The following is a 23,951-nucleotide window of genomic DNA, read 5'->3' as shown; positions in this document are numbered from 1 at the left end:
TCTTTTAATTAGAGTTTAGCTACATATTTTATTTTTAAATATTATAAATGTTCTCTTAGAAAATTTAAACCAGTCAGGTCTTTACATCAATATGTGACAACTTGCTGTTCAGAAATAATTAAAAAATAGGAATTAGAATACCATGAAATAATGAAACATACCCAGTATGTTGTCTACAAAAAAAACCCCAAAAAACCAAAACAAACATTTTTCACTCAATTCTTCATTTCAATTGTAGATGTTAAAAATGTAATGAATAAAAGAAATTTGTGAACATGCTATATTCAGTCTTGCAAAAGTTTGTTCATTTGATTACATATGGAAGAGCCTGTAGAGAAAGCAAAATGCTGACAGAAAAAGAGGCAATGAAGATATATATGTAATTTTATATGTATATATATAAAATACATATAAAATATGTAAAAAATACACATTTTGGTCTATGCTGCTAACTACATCTCTTAACATGTCCAGTTCCAAATGTAGAATCTTTATATAACAACCAGGGTGAAGAGCTTTTCAACAGCACTGAGTTTCTATAACTCCTTCTATCAATTGTTCAGTTAAAGGAGATAATTAGAGGACTTTTAAACATGTTGAATCATTGAGTGGATGCAAATCTCTGTTTCTGGGAAAATGTATTATTCAGATGGCTAATATTGTGTATACCATACAAAATAATTGGCGGCGAATTTTTATTTTTGAAGAAAATACTTTTACACTTGACCAAGCATCAGCAACTCTTAATTTCCAGTTTACCAGTGTTATAACTTGTATCAGAAAATATCACCTGCAGACTGAAATTTTCTGCTTCCATTTTTCCTTTATTAGAGGAAACTAATTGGCCAAATATTATAATCATATTTAGATTCCTAGTGTGAAGCAGTTCCTATCCTCAATAATACAGTCAATGATGGTATGTATAGTAAAGTTTTGTTTGCAAAGACAGCTGTCTCCTAAGGAAGGCAGGATCCTTTCTTGAAACAGAAAATTTAAACTCCTTCCCTCTGAATTATTATAATTTTTAAATTAAGGGGCTCTCAGGTAAAGATATGGGAGCAGGAACAACAGTTCTTTATTAGGAAAAATAAAAATGCAGTAATACAAAAAAAATACTGACAGACTAAGAATAGACCTGACACCCTGTGGGTCAGGGTGTTGGTAGCAGTCCCATTAAATGGTAGCTGCAGTCCTCCTGGAGTGACGGGGTTCTGTTGTAGCAGTGATCCGGGAGAAGGTGAAGCTATCCTTTGAAGGTCCAGTGGTGGTGTAGATGGGCCTGGCCTTCCTCTGGGAATCCAGTGGAGAAGACAGCTGCTCGTCTGGGAATCCAGTGGGAAAAGCTGCCTGTGGTATTACAAAACTCAGATTATATTCAGGTAGGACTGTTTGGCTCCTCCCCCTGGGGGGAACATCTCAAGTGGGATGATATAATTTTGTCAGCCCAATGGCCTATTAACAGAAAATATATCCCAGAGGGAGGATAGGTCATGGAAGAGATAGAGAAAACTGCCCCACCTGGTTTTAACAGGTGTCCAATTAACAGCAGATAACCGCCCCACCTCTAAGAGACGGCAATAGAATACACACCCCCAGCTACATTTTGCATTTGCAACCTAAGATATAAAGTTAGCTGTTTTTTACATGTAAGATTGAAAAAATGTAATTTCTTTATTGGATGCTGTGTAAATATGAGGAGGTTTTACAAATCACTTAACATTTGACAAAAATGGAGTCAGGCAGAAAGAAAAAAAAAAGAAAGAAAGATGTCCAAACACAGAAAGTTTGTTCAGTAAATTGAAATTGAAGATTGAAAATTGAAAACTTTGATTTTAATCTATGTCAAAGGGTATCTTTTAACTTTTTTTTTTTTTAAGGCAAGTTTTATTAAATATTTATCTTAGAAATGGATTATTTGCATACTCTGCTTCTTGTTCATCCCAATCTTCTGATGTAATTACTGCTTAAGAAGGCTGAGTTAAAAATGCAGTATTATATATTTGAGAGTCTTTATCCTCATATATTACACTCAGGAAAGACTGAAATATATTTTCAGCAACAGCCACTTTATGTATTGTGCAAACAACTACTTCATGTGACCTTTCAGAGAAAATATATTCCATGTTTGCTATAGTCATCCAATTAAAAAACAAACAAACAAACAAAAATCCAATTCTTTACATACCTTTCCATTTCTCAATTACATGTAAAAATTCTGATCATGTTGCTCTGTAAGATCGTAAGTCAGTCTCAGACACCTCCAGCTTTCAATGGAATGGAGTGCTGTAAAAAGAATACCACTATAGTAATAAAAGGTCTCATATATGAAACATGAAATATGAATCAACCTATTTTATACTCACAAGCTAAAAATCTTGTGTTTCTAATCTTTAGTTGTCCTGAAAACCCAAAGGAGCTTAAGTCCAGGATTTACATGTCTGAAGTGCTTCACGATTATTCCAGAAAAAGATAGCAAATACCCTACACAATCATTTTTGCAAGTCCCTACAAGGTAATTCCATCCTTAACCAGAAGAAGAAAGTAGAGTAATTTAGGGAGTTTGTGGGTGAGTTTACAAACCTGTTCGTGCTAAGCAGATTTTGTTGCATAGTTCAATTTATGATTGAACTACACAAAGTAGTCAAGAACTTAAAAGTATATCTATCCATGAGGAAACTCACACTGTCTCATTCAGAGAAATATTTACAGATGATGGTTAGGTGTTATATAGATAAAAATGCTTGAGGATTTGTGGTGGTTTTGGTTTTATCGATTGGAGGATGATCCTGATGTTGCCACAATTCCCACAGTAAATGAAATCATCTAGACCAAAATGAGGCTTTGAACCAAAAAAAAGGAGATTTCCATTTTTTTCAGAGAGTGAATGCTGGGCTTTTCACTGATTAATAAATTGAATTGAATATCTACAAGAAACTCAGAAAATAAATTTTAAGTAAATCTCTGAAATTGTATTTGTACTTGGACTGAGTGAGCAGTGTATAAGGCAAAGAAGGAATCAAAAATGCGAATTGTTTTTCATTATTTCTATATTTGTGAAGGGAAAACCATAATGAAATCAAGGTGCTGTGCCTCATCAGAGTTGTGACCTGATTTCAAATATCTCCTCTGATTCTCTTGTACATTGGTCTTTTGTTGAAAGATTTAACTTTCTGAAGTGTGTGGCTACTTCTAAAGAACTCTTGAGTTAATGCAGAGGAGAAGAAGACACAGAAAGCAAATAATGTTTGCACGTTTAGTAATTAGGTAGTGCAAGACTGAATATGGATAGTTAAAATTTTTTGAAAAGTCATCAAATACTGCACCAATTTTATATATAACAAAAACAATTTTTGTGCATATTTTTTCGTATCAAAGGTAGAATCCTGTGTCTAACCTTTACTTCATTGTTTTCCTGGATCTAATTGACCCTTAAGTATTAACACCAATATTACAGTATGTCATAAAAAAATACACAGAAAAAGAAAATGTGTCTTTTTTGTACTGATTGATCTAAAAAAATTAGCTTCGTCCATCATGTAGCCACAATATACTCTTAGCTGGAACAGCAACAGATTTAACAACAGGGTGAATGTTTTTCACTTTTCCTAGGTAATTAAAGTTTTAAAATCCCTATTTCCAAAATTCATTTTGTTGTTTAAGAATACAGGACAGCAAAAACACAAGGAAAAAAGAAAATAAGACAATCATTCTGTAAGACTAATAAAAAAGCTGGATGAGAATTTGTTTTACAAATCTTTAGAAATATTTTTCTTTCTTACAATCTGAGTTGTATGTCTGTAAGACAGTTGCATACTCTTAAATGTGTTTGTATGTAAATGCCAGAAAGACAGAAACTTAAAAAATATTTTATTAATAACTTAGTACCTCACTTCAGAGGTTTTGCATGGTCTTCAAAAAAGGTATGATTCTGCAGAAGTTATAAGAGCGATGTTATTTATTTTCATGAGCAAGCTGGTCTTCCTTAAGTCGACTAAATTCTTTGCTGGTTACATATACAGTTAAAAACTAATATATATCCCCAGAATCTCTCATTTTCCATTCAGCCACTTTTTGCCATATTTTTTGATTAACTCTGTGTTCATGTTTTTCTTTTTATTTTAATGAAATAAAAATAATTGTTAGATTAAAAATATAGTAAGCCTATGTGAATGAATCTATCATGCACTGTAACTTTTAAAATAGTACTGTGCCAAACTGTAGTGTCAGAGAGAAATTTAGTGGAATACAGATTTAGATATAATTAGCAGTTAGCTTGACATGCTCGATTATTCCAGTATAATATGCACAAAGTACCACTGGTAGAGTTTTATTTTGTTTTATGCAGCTTTTTTTTACTGTATCTGTGAGAAAGAGAGAATAGAACATATTTTCTTTCCTTGTAAAGCCTCCCAGCTTCAGAAACTGAGTGTCATTAATAGTGATAGGGGAAACCTTCAAGAAAAACTATGCCATTTGAAGCTAATGAATGCACCTAGTCATTTAAAATATTTTTCTCCCAACTTAGAAGCTCTCATTTATTGTCTTTATTTTCATTATACCCTTGTCTTATTTCAAATCCATTCCAAATAATCACATCCCAAAAAAAATTTTGATTCTCCTCTTGTTCTCTCTTTAACCTCTATCATCTAAGCAGATGTAGCACTGCATGCTTTCCCAAGAAACTTTTAAGCACTCTCTCTGACACAGTCTGAACCCCAAATACACAGGCCCAGGTAATCCTATTCATACATGCATGTATATACACAGTTTATATTCACAAGCTTTGACATTTTTACTGGTCTATCTGAATACTCTTGTAGCCATGTCATTTCCTAATGATATAAAATTTCTAACTCATAGTGATCCTACCTCCTACTGCTCTTCATTAAATCCTTGGAGATCAGTGTTCTCCTCTTAAAATACATTAGTCATTCGTTACTAACACCATAAAAGCCCTGGAGTCCTAGAAAAGAAGTCTTTCCTTTTACCTTTCTGCTCTTTCACTATTAATAGATAACTCCCAGCTGCTATTTCATTTTTCTTCTGTCATGAAAGCTGTAACTACATGATTAAAATGGCATGCAGCTCTAAAACTACTATCAATTACACTAATTAAGGTCAAATAACATTGAACAGCACTCTTTGTGAAAAACAATGAAAGCAATGTAAACCTCTATTAATGTATTTTACATCATATATACATATGACAGTTTCTACACATATTATTATTATTATTTTTAGGTAGTCTCTTGCAATGACTTTTCTAGAATGCATTTTGCTCTTTTCCATCTGAGAAAAAAACACCCAGATGGAAATTTTTATTTTTCTTTTAACTGTGTAAGTAGAAATGACCTCTTTTTTTAGAAAAAACATTTTCTTGGGTTTTGTTTGTGTAAAGAAAGTTCATTGTAAGTTTTCAACATTTGCCATCCCTGCAGCTTCAAGGAGGATAACAAGTCAAGGAGGACTTGACATACCTGTAAGAAATATGTTCTAACTATGTCTAAAATCTAGTTTTACAATGGAAAATGCATGTTTCCTCTCAGTACTGTCTATCTAAAAGACATACTCTAGGAAATTATATTTAGTGGAAAATAAGATATATATATATATATATATATATATATTCTAAGAGACTTTTTGAAGAGAATGAATGTTCTAAATAATAAGATGAATAATGAATAATCATGCAGATTATTTTCATTCCGAATGAGACAGAAGCTGCAGAAATTTGGCTAAAGGAATTAAAAAAAAAAAAAAACAAACACCAAAAAGCAATCTGAATTTAAATATTTCACATTATTTATTAAAAAATGATGGCATTTTCATCTCTTTACTGAGAGAAGCTATAATATCTCTCCTCATTTACATGCAGTCATCTTTGAGTAAACAGTCATTCTGCGTAACCAGCAGGGGACTGCAAGGAAGATATTTTTCATTTTAAAGGATACTCAGAACTGGAACGTTTCCTCTCTTGGTATCAGCAGTGCTCAGTCCTGACCATCACAGTGAATTGCTGTTCTTCTGCATGTCTGTGAGCAGGGTTCTTGAAGGCAGCTGAAACAAATTATTCATCATGAAAAGTTACTGTGCACAAAAAGTATCATCCTTCAACACAATAATCTTGATGAACAGTTCTTTAAATACAAAGCATGGCTAGTTCCAAGCACAAAACAGTGTCTCAAAGTGGAAAATAATACCAAGTAGGACTCCCATATTTTTAAGCTTATGAAGCACAATCATTGCCTCTTTATGAGTGTTTCTAACTAGTGCTTCAAGGTGGTGAATAATCCATCAGAAAGAGAATGAGGGTGAGGGGTTTAAAAGAGCTGCTTGAGAGGATGAAGGATCATAGGCAGCAGCAATGACTCATTTTAACGCAAAATACTCTGTGGTTAAATTATTCAGACTAGATGGGTGTTATAATTAAAAGTGGTTACCATTCCTCCCTGATAACATCCCAAAGAGCTTTTCTTAATTAACAGGATCATTTCATTAATGTATTTTTAGTGATTAAAAATTTAGAAATATCTTCCTTTAAATTTCTTCTAAATGACCCCAAATTAACTTACAGAGACATTTTACTCATAAGAGATGTTTTAGTACACAGTGGAAGTTCCAAATGATATTTTGACACAGCCCCATTAAATCTACAAAGACATAACTGAATTTAAACAAATAAAAGCTGCTGTTTTTCAGTTTAAATCTGCTGGGGATTCAGCCTCACCTAACCTGAAGGCGATAACTAACATTTTGTTATTGATTATGTGTTACCTACCACATTGAGAAAAATATAAATAAAAAGGTTGAGAATTTTTATACTAGTATACTGGTGTATTTTATACTAGTTTTATAGATTTAGGAGCAGGCCTTCATTTGGTAGACCTTCTTTCTAACTATTTTTCACCAGCATCTTACTCTGCTGCGCACTGGTGAAGCTTCACCTTGAGTCCTGTGTGCAGTTTTGGGTACCTCAGGGCAAAGAAGATGTTAAGGCACTAGAGGACTTCTAAAGAGCTATGAAGATGGTGAAGGGTCTAAAAGGAAAGCCACATGAGGAGTGTCTGAGGTCACTTGGTCTGTTCAGCCTGGAGGAGTCTGAGGGAAGACTTCATAACAGTCTAAACTTACTTGTGAGGAGAAGAGGGATAGGGACTGATGTCTTCTCTGTTGTGCTCAGTGACAGGACCTGAGGGAATGGCCTGAAGTTGTGTTGGGGAGGTTTAGGTTGGATATTAGAAAAAGGTTCTTACCCCAGACGGTGTATGGGCATGGGAACAGGGTCCCCAGGGAAGTGGTCACAGCACCAGCCCTGAGAGAGTTTGAGCATCTGGAGAATTCTCTCAGGCGTATGGTGTGATTCTTATGGCTGCTCCATACATGGCCAGGAGTTGGACATTATTGATCAGGATATTATATGATTCCATGATTCTCATGTAGTACTTTCTAGTTTTGAGTTTGGACTAGATGACCCACTGTGGTCCTTTCCAAGCTTACTCATTTGAGATCCCTTTAGTCTGTGATTATCTGATTTTTAGCTATTCAGGAACCATCTAGGTAATGTAGTCTTAAAATGATTTTTATGTAAAATATGATTTTAAAAATGCAAACTTTAATCACAGCTTAGGGATCACAGGGCAACAGAAATAATGATTGATAAAAAGATCTTAAGCATGGAAGTTGATCAAAGCTCTGAAACGACATCTTGGAGTTCCGAATTCTGAAGTAAGTAAATATTTCAAACAGCTCACAAAACAGACTTAGAACTTACCTTCAATTTTTGGTGAATCCACAAAGGACATTTTATTTCAGTTATCGAGTTCATTTAATGTTAATGATTTCAAGCCAATTGAATACATAAAGGGAAAAAAATCCTCAAAGATCAATCTTGTCAATAAGAATACTGATAAGTAATGTGAAAATTAACTTTATTTTTTTATAAGAGATATCATTTATATCAACTTTGAAAGTTCATAAAAGTCATGGTTTTGATGATAGGATTGCTTTTTTTATTTTTTTTTTTCCCCAAGGGGCTTATTTTGGGCTGTGCGTATCTAACAGTAGCAAACAAATTGACAGGGGAAACTCTAATCACAAGTCTCATTTGTATGCACAGAGATAATGTACAGTATATTTAAAGGCTGCTGTTGGACTTAGACAATTCACAGACTTTGTTCCTGCTTTTTGCCACAGGGATGAATTACAGCCACACCGCAAATTTGATTGTGCAGAGAGAGCATGTGGGAGGAAAGCTGTGTAGCTAGAGGCTCGGAGTGCACCTTACTGAGACAAAAGAGAAATAAAATGAACAAAATACAAATAAAACATAAACTTGGTAAAAACTAACAAAAACACATATAGGATGGGAAGAGGACACAGAGGTGAAAGATAATCTGTACTAAAGCAATAGATTAATTGTTTAAAATAATATTTCTTGATATGTTACTGTTTTAGACCTTTCATGGAAATGAAGAAATGATGGCAAGAAAAATTTAATAAAAGATTCTCTCATCTAAACAAAAATTAAGATAAACTGATTAAAGGAAACTTAATTTTATTTAAGGAAATCAAACTGGGTTCATCAATTCAAGACACAGAAAGCAAAAATAGGTATGAAGATTAATATTAAGTCAAAGAAAGGTTGCAAAGGTCATACAGATTATTAATTTCAGAAAAGAAAATATAAAATAGGATTCAAACTTTATTAAGCAGATTCAAAGCAGATGAAGTGGAATATATGAGTCATTAACTTCAATAAGAAAACTCAGAATAGATAATATTTATATAATTTTTTAACTTAAATAAGGCAAAAAAATCAAAAAAGAGACTAATTATTAACTGAATCGAAAGCAAGGTTATATCATAAGGTATACTTTATAATAAATTTTGGAAATTTTTTAGATTACAACAAGACTAATGTGGAAAACACGAGTGTATGTTTTGGTTTAGCAGTGGTGAGGGGGGTAAGCCTCTCCCCATGAAATCAGTACAATCGAACAGTGGTCTTTTTTGACATCATTTCAAACAACTCCTCAGTCATGTACTTTAAATAGGAAGAAAACTTGTCATTGTGACATAGTTATCATGTCCTCAAAAAGCAGAAGATTCACTAACCCAGCAATATAGAGGACTGAAAAAAAAGTTTATATCTAAGAAAGATATACTTTACAGAGTTTATTGGCTTTGCATGCCCAGGTTTGGGTAGCAGTGGAGGGGAGGTGCAGGGATGGCTTCTGTAAGAAGTTGCCAGAAGCTTCCTCCATGTCATGCAGAGCCTCAGTGGCTCCAAGATGGACCTGCTGCTGGCCAAGGCTAGGACAATCAACAATGATGGGAATGTGATGACATATTTAGGAAGGCAAATAAAAACCACAAGTTATTACTCAGATGTAATTGTGGCCAGAGAAAAGCGGGGTGAGAACATGTGAAAGGACCAGCTCTGCAGACATCAAGGTCAGTGAAGAAGAAGGGGGAGAAGATGCTCCAGGTGTCAGAGCTGATATTCCCCTGTGGTCCATGCTGCCATGGTGAAGCAGCTGTGCTCCTGCAGCCCATGGAGGTCCATGTAGGGGCAGAGATCCACCTGCAGCCCATGGAGGACACCCACGCCAGAGCAGCTGAATGCATGAATGGAGGCTCTGAAACCCAGGCTGGAACAGGCTTCTGTCAGGGACACCAGTGGCAGACCTGTGGAGGGAGGAGGCTGCACTGGAGCAGGTTTCCTGGTAGGACTTGTGACCCCATGGGTTATGAACACATTGCAGCAGTTTGTGAAGATCTGTTTCCCTTGGGATGAGCTTACACTGGGGAAGTCCATGTCTCCCACAGGAGAAATCCCACGCTAAAGCAGGGGAAGGTCTCCTCTGCCTGAGCAGCGGCAAAAACAACCTGTGATGAATTAACCAAAACCCCCATTCCACATCTCCCCATGCTGCTGGGAGAGGAGGTAGAGCCCAAGAATGAGGAGCAGGTCAGGGGAAGGTGTTTTTAAGATTTATTTTACTTCTCATTACCCTGTTCTGATTTTGTTAGTGATAAATTCATTTAATATCCCTGAGCTGAGTCTGTTTTGCTCGCGACAGCAATTAGTGAGTGATCTCTCTCTGTCCTTACCTTGACCCATGAGCAATTTGTTATATTTTTTCTCCCCTGTCAGTTTGTGGAGGGGAGTAATAGAATGGCCTTGTTGGGTGCCTGGCATCCAGACAGGATCAATTCACTAGACACAAACAAACAAAAAAAAAATCTACATCCTGAAATTAATTACAAGCAAGAGAAACACAATATAACCAAAGAAAGTGTTACAAATATGCAAATGCAGTGAGATATTGTACTAACAGGTGCTAGTGTACACATATAATGCCTTGATGTGACTTTCAGAAATAACCAACGAGAGAGAAAAACTCGTATAGGATGCAACTCCTTCGTTTTCATGTTTGTATTCCTCAGAATTTTCTTTTGAGACAAAATTATTGAAAGAAATTGACATTATTATGATGTCATTATGTTGATTCATTTATGCAGAATGAATCAACAAACACTCTGCTCTAGACATCCTAATGTCTAATTCAGAAAAAAAAAACCAAAAACTTGTTTCACTAAATTAAATCTATTAAAATCTCAGCCTCACAACTGAAGAGCAAACACACTATAGAGAAGTCCCACCTCAGAGAGCACTTGTACTCTCACAGTCCTGATGATGAAAATAGCCATATACTTTTGGTTATCCTTTCTTGGTGTATTTTACATAGTATTGAGACAATAAAACATAATATTGATTACCGTTCTTCCTGTGCTTCATCTACAAGTGCAAGATCCATATGCAATTTATGCTCACACACCACAGAATTACAATAACTGGGAACATTTTACCTCAGAGTTTAGTTTTTTAAGTACACACCAAAAGGGAAAACAAGTAAAACATACATTCTTTGCAAAGCTGGTGTCTGGGTTTTTGTAAATTGCTGTTTAGCCTGAATACCTTGGATGAGGAGAGTGCAGGTATCCTGTCTCCAGTGTTTACCCTTCACTTCTCAGAAAGGAGAGTTCAGCTACACTGGCCTCTCTTTTTCAGATACCCTTGGCCGTCTCAAAAAATATTAAACATAATTTAGAACAACTCTTGTATTTATAACTATACAACTATAGTTTCCCAAAGATACCTAGTTTAAAGCAAAATGAACTTATTTCTAGGCTCCAATGTTTGTATTGATTAGCTCTGCATAGTTATAAAGTGAGATAAGATACCTAACCCACATGTAGATACCTGAAATTGTGAGTGTTAATTTAAAACTGAATCCCATATATAGGAGATATTTACCATTTTAAATCATGCAGACAGATATAAACCAAGAAAGATTTAATCTAGCAGGCTAATTGAACATCCCCCGCCAAATTCAACTATTTTGTGCAGAATGGTTTGACCAGCTTTAATTACTAAAACTGTTCTAAAACCTAAGATGTTATCACTTTAATAGACTGCACTTAATAAAGCAGTGGTTAGTATTGTATCTTGTATATGCTTTTCAATCTACAGGAAACTGTATGTGTGCTTTACTGAATAATAATTCAAATTGCATCTCAGTGTTGTAACATTCAAAACATTATCTGTGATGACAGGTAATTATGATTTTGTCAAAAAGTCATAGAATTGTAGAATGTTTGGGATTGGAAGGGATTTCAAAGATCACCTAGCCATGGGAAGGAACAACTTTGGTCACATTAATCAAACTATCCAAGCTGACTTTGAATACTTGCAATGACTGGGCATCCACAGCATCTCAGGGCAATGTGCTTCACTGTCTCACCACAATCACAGTAAAGAATTCTTCCTTATATGCAATCTAAGTCTACCATAATTTAGTTCAAATTATTTTTCTTCTATCATTACTACTGTACCCTGGAATTAGTTTTACTGAGCAGTATTGAATACTTGTGTTAATAATTTTTTTTCTTATTTTCTTTTACTACCTTCCGAAACTCTACTTTAAAATGTGCCTAAATGCATCTTATGACATGCTTTAAACACCATATATAATTTTGTATATTAATATGAATATAACAGCAATTCACTATAATTTTTAAATGCATCTCTCCAGTCACCAGCAGAGACCTCTGAGAGCAAGCTGTCTTTATCACTTCTGTTTCTCAAACCAATGTCAGGATGAAGATAGTCTTCAGGACTAAATCACTTCATATGTCAATGTCCTCAAGGTCTTCATCTTATATTTAGTATTCCCTTACAATCAACACTGAAGATGAACACCTTGCTTAAAAAATTTTTTTTCCTGTATTTTGAGTATGCTTATTTTAATAATGTAATGACTGTATTAGATATTGCTATACATGCTTTTGGAAATAACCTTTTTTGCATATAAATAACAAAAATGTAGTTATTTGTCAATTCAAATTTATCTTAACATTTAACACATCAGAAGGGTTGTTTGGTCAGTCAGCCCAACACTGTACCTCAATCACTCACCTCTGTGTTTTTAGTGTGACATGGTTTTGTACGCTGTCATGCTAGCTGCAGAAACAAGCTCTTCATTTCATACTGGCTCAAAATTTCCTGGTAAAACACCAAACACTGACATATTTATTCTGAATAATTTCCTCTTTGATAAGCTTTCAACTGAACAGCTGAAAAAGTTGTCATGTGAGGATGAAACTCAGCAACAAGTTGAATCTCAATGTGATGGAGGAAGGGTTGTACAGCTTTTTTTACATTGTTATGTCATATGATGCATTTATGACATAATTTATGTATTTTATAGGCTGTCATTAATATCCAGTACCATTAGTAGCCCTTGCAAATTGGTATTTGGAATGCCCAGCACTGGAAAACTTCAAGTGGTGGATGACTGTATCATATTTTGCAGTGATCATGAGAGGTGTTCTCAAATACCAGCATTTCAGACCTGGATCTACAAAAAGTTGCCTTTGTCTGCAGATTTAAACAGAGTTCCCCTCGCTACAGTAGTGTCTGAAAATTCTGCTCAAAAATAGTCAACTATCTTACAGGTCAAGAGGTTGAAGTGAACATTAGTATTCAAGCCATGATTTTCAATAAGTTCTACTCATTCTTTTACCCCTGTGACCCTTAATTTGGGTAAACTATATTGCACAACAATCACAGCTTCCAGCTGTGCTTTTGGGGTTACATTCACAGATAATGTTATCAAATCGGAAATCTAAATTAAAAAATATCTGTGAAGTTTGTATTTTATAACTCAGGTTCTATTCCTGTGTATGAAGTCATTATGAGTTTCTTATCTCGTGTTTGCCCTTACCAAATAGTATTTTAACTTTGTAACCTTAAATACCTTATCTAGGAATCAATAATGAAGTACTTAATTATCAAAATATAATAGACTAATATTTACAAGATCTCCAAAGCAATTATGGAAACTAGGTGCTAAATGGGTGGTTTTCAAAATTATCTTATGTAGAAAATTTGTGCAACTATGCTCTTATCAGTATTGTTGTAGAATTTTTTTCCCAGAGATTCAATAGTTCTGAGATCCAAAAATTGTTCAGAGTTTTTGTATGAATACCATCCCCCTCTGGAATCATATTTGCAAAATGTTTCTCTGAAAGTTCCAGTTAGAGAAAAATTGTAGCCATTTAACAAGAAGATGCTTGTGACCATCTTGTGACAGCTGAAGTATTGTAGTGATGAGATCATCAGGGAAGTAGAAAATATTTCCACATTTCAGCAGTTTTTTCCTGAAAATTTTCTATTCAGTGTAAAAATTCAATCTTCACATTCATGTTTTCTTATTGAGAATGCTGCGAATTCTTGGCCCAGGTAGCTTTATTATGTCATTCTAATCCATATAAAATTGCTTAGTTTTGTTTTTTTTTTAAAGTGTATTAAAATAGACCCTCACACAGTAGATCCAAAATAACAGCTGACTTATGCTGACGTAGAACATCACCTCCATGTACACACACACAGAAAAGTTGAAAGTCTTTTTTCCTGACACTTTTCACAGTTTAGTTTATGGAGTGAAGATGTAACTTTGTGACACAAATGTATTTTGACATTCTCTGATGAAAGACCAGCATTTCTGCTGCGACAATACTCTGACTAGTAGTGTGCTGTTACAGTTGGCTGTATTCACCACTCACTCTGGGATTGTAATTTGTACTGAATCATCTGCTCTGACACAACTGAGTTCAGGCTCATGTCGTGCACTGGACAGCTTGCCTTACCTTCATAGAAGTCTAAACTATCTCCAGTGGCCTTAATCCTTCTATCAGATCACCTTTTCTCTTTAGACCCTTTTTATCTACTTATCTTCTGCTGTTCACCTCAACCTAGTCAATGTTGATGTGAGCTATGTTGCCAAACATGATCTTGTCCTCTGGAATTTCACATCTGAGAGTTGTGTTTTTTCCATTGTGTAAAATGCAGAGGGAGTGGGTATGGTGCCTCTAAGCCATGAATCTTGGCCTTGCTGCCTTGTTAACAAGTTACTGCCCATTAGCTGATCCATCACAGCCATTCACACATGTACTGCTGCCCCACACTACTTAAGAGTTCATCTCTTTTTCATTAAGATGGAAGTTACATCAATCAATTCTGCTTTTACTACAACTCTGTAAGCTTCTGTGCACTAATTTGTAATTATATGTGCAAAGGATCTTAGTCAATGATAAATTTTAGGAAACTCAGAATTCCTTCCTCCTCTCTGAGGGATCAGTGATTCCACTCGAGAAGTGCCATCAAAGACTGCATAGAGACAGGTAGCTAGGCCAAATAATTTCTTTTGAAATGGCTATCCCATGGGCAAACTGTTTCCTTGTTAAATTATGCATTGCTTCAGTAAAGCTTCATTTTAATTTACTGGGTTTCATTGATGAAGAAAATGCTTTCACAACTATTCTTGATAATCATTTCAGCTGTGAGTGAACCCCTTGAAAAGAGCTAGACATTGTTATTTACCTTGTTTTTCTGTACTTTATCAATTTCACAAGGCACACATTGTTATTAAATGTCTGTGGTGTATCCATACATAAATATCTCAGCATTTTTTAACTTAGAAATAAAGACATCTATTAGATTTTAGTAACATAAATGAGCATTCTTGATGAGTTTAGGTATAAAGCAGGGTAAAATAGATAATTACTTAGAGAGGAAACCTATTGACCTATGTTTTCTTTAAGTAAATAAGTATTTCCTTTTCTATCAGTAAAGCCTTTTATACTCTTTAAATTGAATCTCTTAAAGGTTATGCTGGGTTTGATGGCCTAGAAATTAAAGCATGAAAAACATATGGATCTTAATGGAGATTCTTTCAAAACTCTAAAACTAAAGATTTCACTGTTAAATGTTCTCATTCTTAACTTAGCAAATTTTACCTCAATATTTGGGTTAATGCATATGTATTGTGCTTGTTTGGGGATTTTAAAAAAAATTCCTAAAGAGATAGAAAGTCATCTCTGCTAAAAAATTTTTAAAAAAATTACCATGATTTTCAAGTTGAACATTGCTAAAAAGAATGACCATGCAAACAGAGCTGCCATCTTGTGGATAAAAATCTCCTAAGAGCTGGTAGCTTGTGTTGCCTGAATGCAGGAGATAAAAAAAAATGTTTATAATAGCCATCAGGTCTACTTGACTTGGCATTCATCTCATGTACAGGATTATGAGAGCTGTAATTTTGAGCTTACACAATCAATCTCTAAAAACGCATCACCTGACTGAGTTCTAATTTCCAAAAAAATCTTTAAACCTAGCCCTTCCAATATTAATAATGTATAGGTTAAGCAACAGTGAAGAATTGCTTGTGTTTTTCAATTAGAGCTTGGTGCAGAACTATGTTTTGTAATATAAATAATTGGTTTAACCATTAAACTGATGTGACAGAAATAATTGTCAAGCAATTAAATGCAATAATGATTTCAGCTCATGGGAAATATATACTAATAAACCCAAGTTTCACTTTGCTCGAGGACTAAAATATCCCCTCTAGTTAGGTTCTTCAACATTATTCATAGATCGATTAATATTAGTTTATAGAAAGAAAAACAGATAATTGAAAATCGTGAGTCACTTCTCTTTCATTTCCTGTTCTTTTCTTCTTTCTTTTTCCATGTGATTTGAACCTGAAACTACAAAATGCCAGGAAATAACACTGCCAACAGCACGTTTATTGTCTGTGCCTGGTGGGAGAGTTGACAAGCCAATCTTTTCAGATATGGAACTCATGGCACAGTGATAGGAGTGTATGATTTCTGTGTTCCTTTTTCGGATTTCCGGATTTCACACATAGTCTGCTTTGAGCTCTTGTAACCTATGTTAATTTCATTGGAGAGATTTTTCTTTTAAAGAAATGGCCTTACAGCTTTTTTTTTTTTCCTGAAGAGACTTGTTATTATTGCATATTTGAAGGGTGTAATTTAAATGGTATAAAATCTTTTCATTATTTCTATTTTGAAATGGTTATAACCCATGTGTGACAGCATATGGAAGAGTGCTAAATGCTGTGTGACTTGATTAGGATCATGGAACTGCTCTGCTATCTACAACTGTTAATTTTGTTTAGCCTGGATCTCCAAATTCTTCCATGGTTTTAAAAATATGGGTAATAGATAATTTTTGAAGCAAGGAGCATGGAAAAATTGATAATTTATTAACAAATTCATAAGTAGTTCAATTTCAAGACATTCATTAATCATATATTACTGTAGAAAAAATGACTTTTTTTTTGTAAAGATAATGTCAAATTTTACAGGTCATCTACTAAAAAGTATTCTGCACTAATATTCCAAATTAGCATTGATACTACACTTTCTAAGTAAATGATCAAAGTTACTGCTTAGCTCATAAAGCATAGGTTCTCTATTATCACTGGAGAATAACAAACTACATGAACACTGAGAACTTTGTAAAAGTATGGCACTCTCCCATTAAAGATGGTCTAGCAGGTAATCTGAGTGGTACACTCTTTAAAGGTATAAAGTGAACTCTACACAAGTATAAAAAATACATAGAACTTTGATTCATCATTTTAAGATTAACTAGGTATGGGAAATCCAGGTATTTTTCATGCTGAATCAACCATTGTAATAAAATTTTGGCAACAATGTGTCAGTTTGGTCTAGACTATATGTAGCATTAAATATTCAGGAGAATATAACTTTTGCAAATTATACATTTAAGCATACTTTATCTCATCAATAGTTCTTTTCCTTATGACTCATGATACTACATCTTACCTTTATCATTAATCATACAAAAGCAAAGCTGACATTCCCATTGTCCAAATTAGTCTTTTCTGAGCTGAAATTCAGCTTTGTCACTTTGCATAGCAATGAATCTTTTTTATAGATATTTCCATCTGAACTGCCATGTTTTCTGAGCAGAAATAAGTGAACAAAGGCTTTCATTTTGGACTAAAGAATGTTTTGACTAATAGGTTAACCTCTAGATCCCCACACAAAATTGGTGTTATTAAGTCCCCAGAATTTAACCTCCTGAGTCTCTAAAACTTTGTGAAAGAACCACAAAAAAATGACAGAGCTCTTTATCAAATTTATTCTCGAAATCTTACCTTACATATCTTTTAGATTAAGTTAAATTGTGTTTGATTATATTTCATTTCTCCTGGGATTTTTTTTTGACTTGGTGTAGTTAGTTCTTTGGTCTTGTTTTGTCCCCCAGAGAACAAACTGAGCAACAATAGTTTTTTTTTTTTTTTTGAGGGATAGCAGACCATAAATAGTCTCATGTGTTATATTATTTATTCTAAATACATTTGGGATCTGGTTCCTATCAATTTCAGGAAAGTATTAGTTCCCAAAGTTTAAAAAAATTTGACATAGAACAAAAGATACAAATACAACATGTGATAGATCAGGGTTTTGTTTTTTTTTTTCATTTTTCTATAGAGTAAAAGGATACTTTGGCCACTTAAAGGTGAGAAATAGAAATATTCATTTATGGATAAAGCAATTATTTAAGCACTGATTTGGACTAATTTTAAAGTTCTCATGATTTATGATATTGCCTGTAACATAGCTAAATACTCAGTGCCACTATATTTAGGACATCATACATTTGGCAATGTGTTTCACGCCTCATTTACTACAGAATATCTGGGCTGCTACTTAGCATTCAAGGGATAACTCTGCATGTACATTTGTGCATCCCTATACTTTTTCTGTTAGTTTTAAATACCTAAAAAGACACAAGAATCAACCTAACATTGCAATAGTGAAATATTCTTGAGTTTACACCCTTTTTCCAGCATGTGCCTTTATTAATCTCATGCCTTAAGAGGATGCAATGCAAAATCATTAAAAATATGAGTTCTCCAGGTGCTGCATGCATTAACCTTTCCTTTAATACCTCCTCTGTACAATATTTTGAAGATTACTGTCATTTAGCAAACAGATGATGAAAATGCAGTTACCTGAGGGTCTTGTTTAATAATTTAGGCAAATTAGTTTTTAGAATTTATTTAATTGCTACATTCAATAGCTAAGCCAAAACAAGCACCTGGTCCCCAAAGCAGGAGCTTCTTCTACAATCTCATTTCCTTCAAGAGAAAAAAATTTAAAAGGAAAAAAACAAGAAAAGGTAAAATAAAAGAGAAAGAGAATAAATTAAAGGTGGAAAAAAAAAAAGAGAAAGAAACAGGAAAACCAGAAAGCCCCCACCTGTGTGTATGTATGCAATGATTAGAGAGACACCTTTCAGTGGGCAGTTTAGGGTTAAGGGCCGGTCCAGGTGAGGGAAGCCAATGAGCGCCCGCCCGGGGCTGTGCCTGACATCATCCCGCCGGGGAGCGCCCAGCCCGGCCGGGGCAGCGCCGCCGCCGCCCAGCCCCGCCGCGATGGATGTTTACAGCTCCTCCGTGAAAGCCAATTATCTCGCTTTTGTGTGAGGCCCAGGGATCGCTCCGGCTGCCTGCTCGCACACGGCGCTGCTGCATCCAGCCGAAGCAATTGTTTTCCCTGTGTCTGGTAAGAGTCTGGTCTTGCCTTCTCTTTCAGAATAAAGGTGATGCGCCTAACCTGGGAGGGGAATTGCTTTCGTAGTTCAGAGGCTTATATGCCTATAATACGTAAAAAGCAGATTTTTTTACTGGCAAAAAGGAGATCCTTTAGAAAGGGAATGGTTTTAAAGGAAAAAGAAGTCTGTGTCTGGCAAACTCTACTTTGCAATATAAATAGCTTGCATGTTTGTGCTGCTCTTCAGGTGAACTAAAGAGTTATTATGCTGACAAGAACATTGTGCAGATCTGTCATTTAATACTTGTATTTTTCCTTTATTTTCTTTCAACACCTGTGTTTTTCCTTTGAAATATAGCTTTTGCTGATGAACAGAGAACCGGGGAGATTTAGGAAGAGGGAATTTAATGTTGTAACAGGTTTAAAAATGCTCTGGAATACTTTTGCAGATATCAATCAAAATCTGTGAAGAATATTACAAAGATTTAAAAGTTTCCAGTTCTGGAATTAGTTATAGTTACTTTGTTCTGCTAATTTCTGTAATCTAAAGTGATAAGAAACTGAGTCAAAGTCATGCTGGTAGAAAAACGCTCAATAGAGTTTTTTGTTTATATGTTTTTCCTGTTTATGCTCTGTAGATCATCTTAAAAAACATCTCATTCTGTAGCTACATAAGGGTATATATACAAGTGCTTATATCTTTTGCACTGGTGGCAGGTTTGTGGCTTGTACAGAGAGGAGGGAGAGGGGAAGGATTCTGTCTGTGTAACTTCCTAGTTTTGTAACAGAATAAGTACATTTTAAAGCTTCTGAACCAATGTGGATTTAAGAGATTAGAAGTGACACTGACATTGACAAATCAGATTCAATAAAGAATTTAATTGACTGAAGGAGTTCAGGGGCTACTGTATGAAGAATCCAATAACCAGTTTAACTAGTCAAATAGTGTACCTAATAGGAAATAATAAATAGCAGGTTCCAGTTAATTTAAAAGCTTGATGACAGTTACTTTATAGTGATTAGAATTCACTAGGTCACTTAAGAACTATCTTTATTTCAGTAATCCATGATTATGATCCTTGATTATACAATCCATGATTCTACAATACAAAGTTTAAAATAATGACATATGTCGTGAGTATTACAACTGCTTGCAAAATTGAGATATATTGTCATTTAATTTAGCCATGACTATCTCTGCTCTAGTCACTGTCAGAAGAATAATAGTTATTTTCATCTCAAACACCACTCAAGACAGTAGGGCTTCTCAGCTGTATTACACTTTTATGCTCTTTACTAGTTCAGGCCTGTCTGTGCTGTTCCTGGTACTTGCCATTGTTAATTCAGCTCTGGATAATAATGTGATAAACAATCCCAGGCTTTTATTAAATGGCATATCTATAATATGGATGGCATTAGAAGAAAATAATTTTGTTAAGGTGAAACCTTTATTATTCTTTCTTGTCTTTTTACTAGCAAATTTTCTAGGTGAGATGACCATGGCCTATAAGGGAGAGGAGTATTTAACATTTTACTACTCTACCCTTGCTTAGGTCATTATTAAACTTGAATTTCTCTTATGCTAGTCTTGCAACTCTGCTTTTAATACTTTTTTAATTTAAATAAAAAGTGTTTTCACCTGTCCCTCAGTTACATACCTGCCCATAGGTCCATATCATTTATCAATGCATCACTAAGCTTCATGTCAGATCTCCCAATGTTTCTGTTCCTACAGGGTTTAGCAAAATTAAAATATAAACAAAGTATCAGTAAAGTGTGATGCATATAACATTGATGTAAGACTGATTTGTTACATGCTCACAAAGCTCACTATCCAAAGCATTCAAAGACTGTTTTTAATAAGTGTGTCCTTTTATGTACCAATGCACATTGTTTTATTAGATAGTAATCATGGAACTAAGCAAGCCAAGGAAACTTAATGATATGATAATCCAAACCGATAGCAATCAGCTTCTTATAGGAAATGAGACTTTCTTCTTTAGCTTAACCTTTCAAAAGGAAGAAAAATAACTTCTGGTACACCATTTTATGGAAAAAAAAAAAAGAGGTTTCTTTCTTCTTTTCAATCAGAAACTAAATTTATCAGAAAAAATGTAGAAAACATTTTTTTTTTATAAAAAAGTGTTGTGATTTTTTTCCTTAAAATAATAAAGATAATTGTGATAATGCTAGCCCAAGGACTGCCTAGCAGAATGAGCATTGCTTTGGAAGAGAGTCCCTCTAGTCTTCTACTTGGGTTTACTCCCTTAAGGCCATATTACATCAATGGCCTGCTGTATTAAAAGAAGAATTAGAATGAGGTTGCTTGATTGTATGCATAGGCCATTTTGTTTATCTGATTCTCTGTGAATGAGTCAACTCGAACATTTTGACAATGACATCAGGTAATAGCCCTTAGAATTAAAATTTGAGTCATTCCTCCTACACAAGATACTCTCTTCTCTTGTCAGGTAATTTTGAGAAAAATTGACAAAAGGAAAGGAGTTTTTGGGGTTTTTTTTGCAAAAATTCAATGCATTTAGTATTTCTTAGAGATAATAAAGGTGCCAGCTAAGCAGAAATACGACAATAACATCAATTTCTCAAAAAGTATCCATATCTCCAGTAGTAAAAATACAAATTGAAAAGAATCCTTCTCCCTCTATAATTGGGAAAGGAATATTAGCCCTAGAAAAATACAAATTATAGTAGTGTTGCAATAGCATGTTCTTTTTATAGCCATTTTCAATAAGTACAGGAGACAGAGGAGTTCTTTCATACTCCAAGCTTTGGTCCATGGGTTAGATTTTTGGTCTAAGATTACAAGGACACTCCTCTAGGATCTTCCAAATTATAAAAACTGTCTTAACTGCAGCTTGTGCTGCAGACATCCTCCTTGTTCATCAGTGAGGTCCTTTATGTAAGTGTGCCAGATGACACCTGAAAGTCTTGTTCTGTTAGATTTTTATCCTTATATTCCACTACCCAAGGTAAAAAAAAAAAAATCTTTTCCATTTAGGTAGTGATGAGATATTTTTTTTTTAATTTTTGATTTTTCTCTTACTAAATTCAAAAGCAACAGAGATTACAGAGACTATTTCTAAAGAGGGAAAAGTGAGATGTAGATCTGCATCTATCCCTCCAAGTCATTGTTTTCCTTTGGAAAGAAATCCAGATGGACAGATGTGGAGAACACAGCTTGGTATCCATAGGACACCTGTCAGGATGATGGAAGGAACAGTAATGTACATCACATGTTTGTCACACAGTAAAGATGCAACTTTTTCTTTTTCTCTTTTGTTTTGAATCTTAAATGAAGTATGGTGGATGCCCTGATACCTAATAAAGACTGTGCTAAGAGATGATTATGGTCAAGGACTTACAACTCAGATTTTAAAGTAATTTTGCAACTTTAGTCTAGACCTTTTGCCTACAATATAGCATGGTGCTTTTTGTTTCCATTATTTGTTTATTTCCACACAAGTGTGACATTGTGAATGCATTGAGTTAATCCTACATGGTTTAGTTATAACAGTTTTGGCTAATTTTATCCAGGAAGTTTCCTCTTCTAACTGTGAAGAGAAAGAGGCATCTCCAAAAACAAATTTCTCTCATCATTAAGATATTTATTTCAGGTAGATGAGCTGAATCACTCTCTGGAGGGGAAAATTTACTTCATATAGACAACTTACTCAAATACTTTCAGTTATGTGTCAAACTTTCTGACTTTTAAATATTGTCTAATTAAGGTCTCCTAGATTTGAGTAGCATTCAATCCCACAAGTAACATAAACAATAAATGAACAAACAAATAATTATGCTTATTTGTGGCACATAAGAGTCACAGTTACTGATTTCTGCAATAGATGGACTGTGGACTTCATCTCTGTAATGGCAGGGGTGTTGACCAGAGCACTTGGTGCAAAGTTTTGAAGTTCTACAGGTATTTACTGGTAGCTTTGTCCACTGGTATTTGCAAGAAATGTAACAATTTGGGAAATGCACATCTATGGCTAGCAATAGGGGGAGCACGCTCCACCTCTTACATTCATTTAAGGATTGTCTCCCATGCTTAGAATTTATAATTCCTCTCTCTGATCATTTGCTTACCTGCTGTCTGAATAATTGGAGGCTGTAGCTATTTCTCACATGCACTGCACATTTTTGAAGTATTACAAGTTGGTTAATTTCTTTTTCCCCATACTAAAAGACAGAGATAGCATGCGGCTGCTCTGGCAGATGTCGACAGAGGTGGCTGCCTTCCCAAGAGTATCTCCTGGAATGGTCATGAGTTTATCCTTTCAGTTGTGAGTCCATCCTTTTGGTTCTGCTTCTAAGCAGGGGTAAACAGAAGGTGAGGAGTACTTTCAAGAAAGAAAACAATGTAAAACAGCTTCTCTCTTCCTAGTCCCTTAAAATTTAACAATTTAACAAAATAATGTGGTCAAAATTTCAAAGATTCAGAAGTGTGTTTCCTGAATGAAACATAATCTATTACAATCTATCTTCATAGAATAATATTACGTTATCGCTTGCAAATGAGAAGTGCAGCTTTCATACTTGCCAAGCTGTACTTATCCACGTCTGATGGTCCCCATTAATTTTTAACAATTGTCCTGTCACCAGTCCAGTGAGCTGTAGAAAATACTGTGGAGATACCACATTCCTTGATGATTGCAGTTAGTGCTGCTGCCCCTCTGAATCAGCATGAAATGTAGACACTTTGATGACTGAATCTGCAATCTGGGATTTGATCATGCTATTTATAGTATTGCTAATGGTCTGTAGCACTGACAAGGGGTGTGTTGAAGACATTCTCTCAGTTACTCTTGTTTTTTGTTATAAGGCAGAACAGACATCTCGATCTTATATTTCAGTAACTAGACAGAAAATAGCAGCACAAAGAGATCATGATTTTCAGTGGTGGAAGATTTTAATAAGCTTAGGTTTCTTTTTGTGTGTGGTTGGTTGGTTTTTTTTTTTAATATCTG

The 23,951-nt window shown here is 34.6% G+C and overlaps 1 protein-coding gene across 38 annotated transcripts in view; it reads left to right on the top strand.

Moving 5' to 3' along the window:
- MGAT4C (MGAT4 family member C) overlaps positions 1 to 23,951 on the top strand; it is a 325,269-nt gene that overhangs the window by 175,363 nt on the left and 125,955 nt on the right. For 2 of the 38 annotated variants that reach the window (XM_072923177.1, XM_072923174.1), the window contains exon 1: positions 1,450 to 18,972. The exons of the other annotated variants lie outside the window; for them this stretch is intronic. The gene's annotated coding sequence lies outside the window, so the exon portion shown is untranslated. Of the gene's footprint in view, positions 1 to 1,449; positions 18,973 to 23,951 lie in introns of those variants that run through there. 38 annotated transcript variants of the gene reach the window in all.

The sequence above is a fragment of the Taeniopygia guttata genome, chromosome 1A (assembly GCF_048771995.1).
Source record: "Taeniopygia guttata chromosome 1A, bTaeGut7.mat, whole genome shotgun sequence".
Lineage (NCBI taxonomy): Eukaryota > Metazoa > Chordata > Aves > Passeriformes > Estrildidae > Taeniopygia > Taeniopygia guttata.
This window is presented reverse-complemented; position numbering and strand designations above follow the sequence as displayed.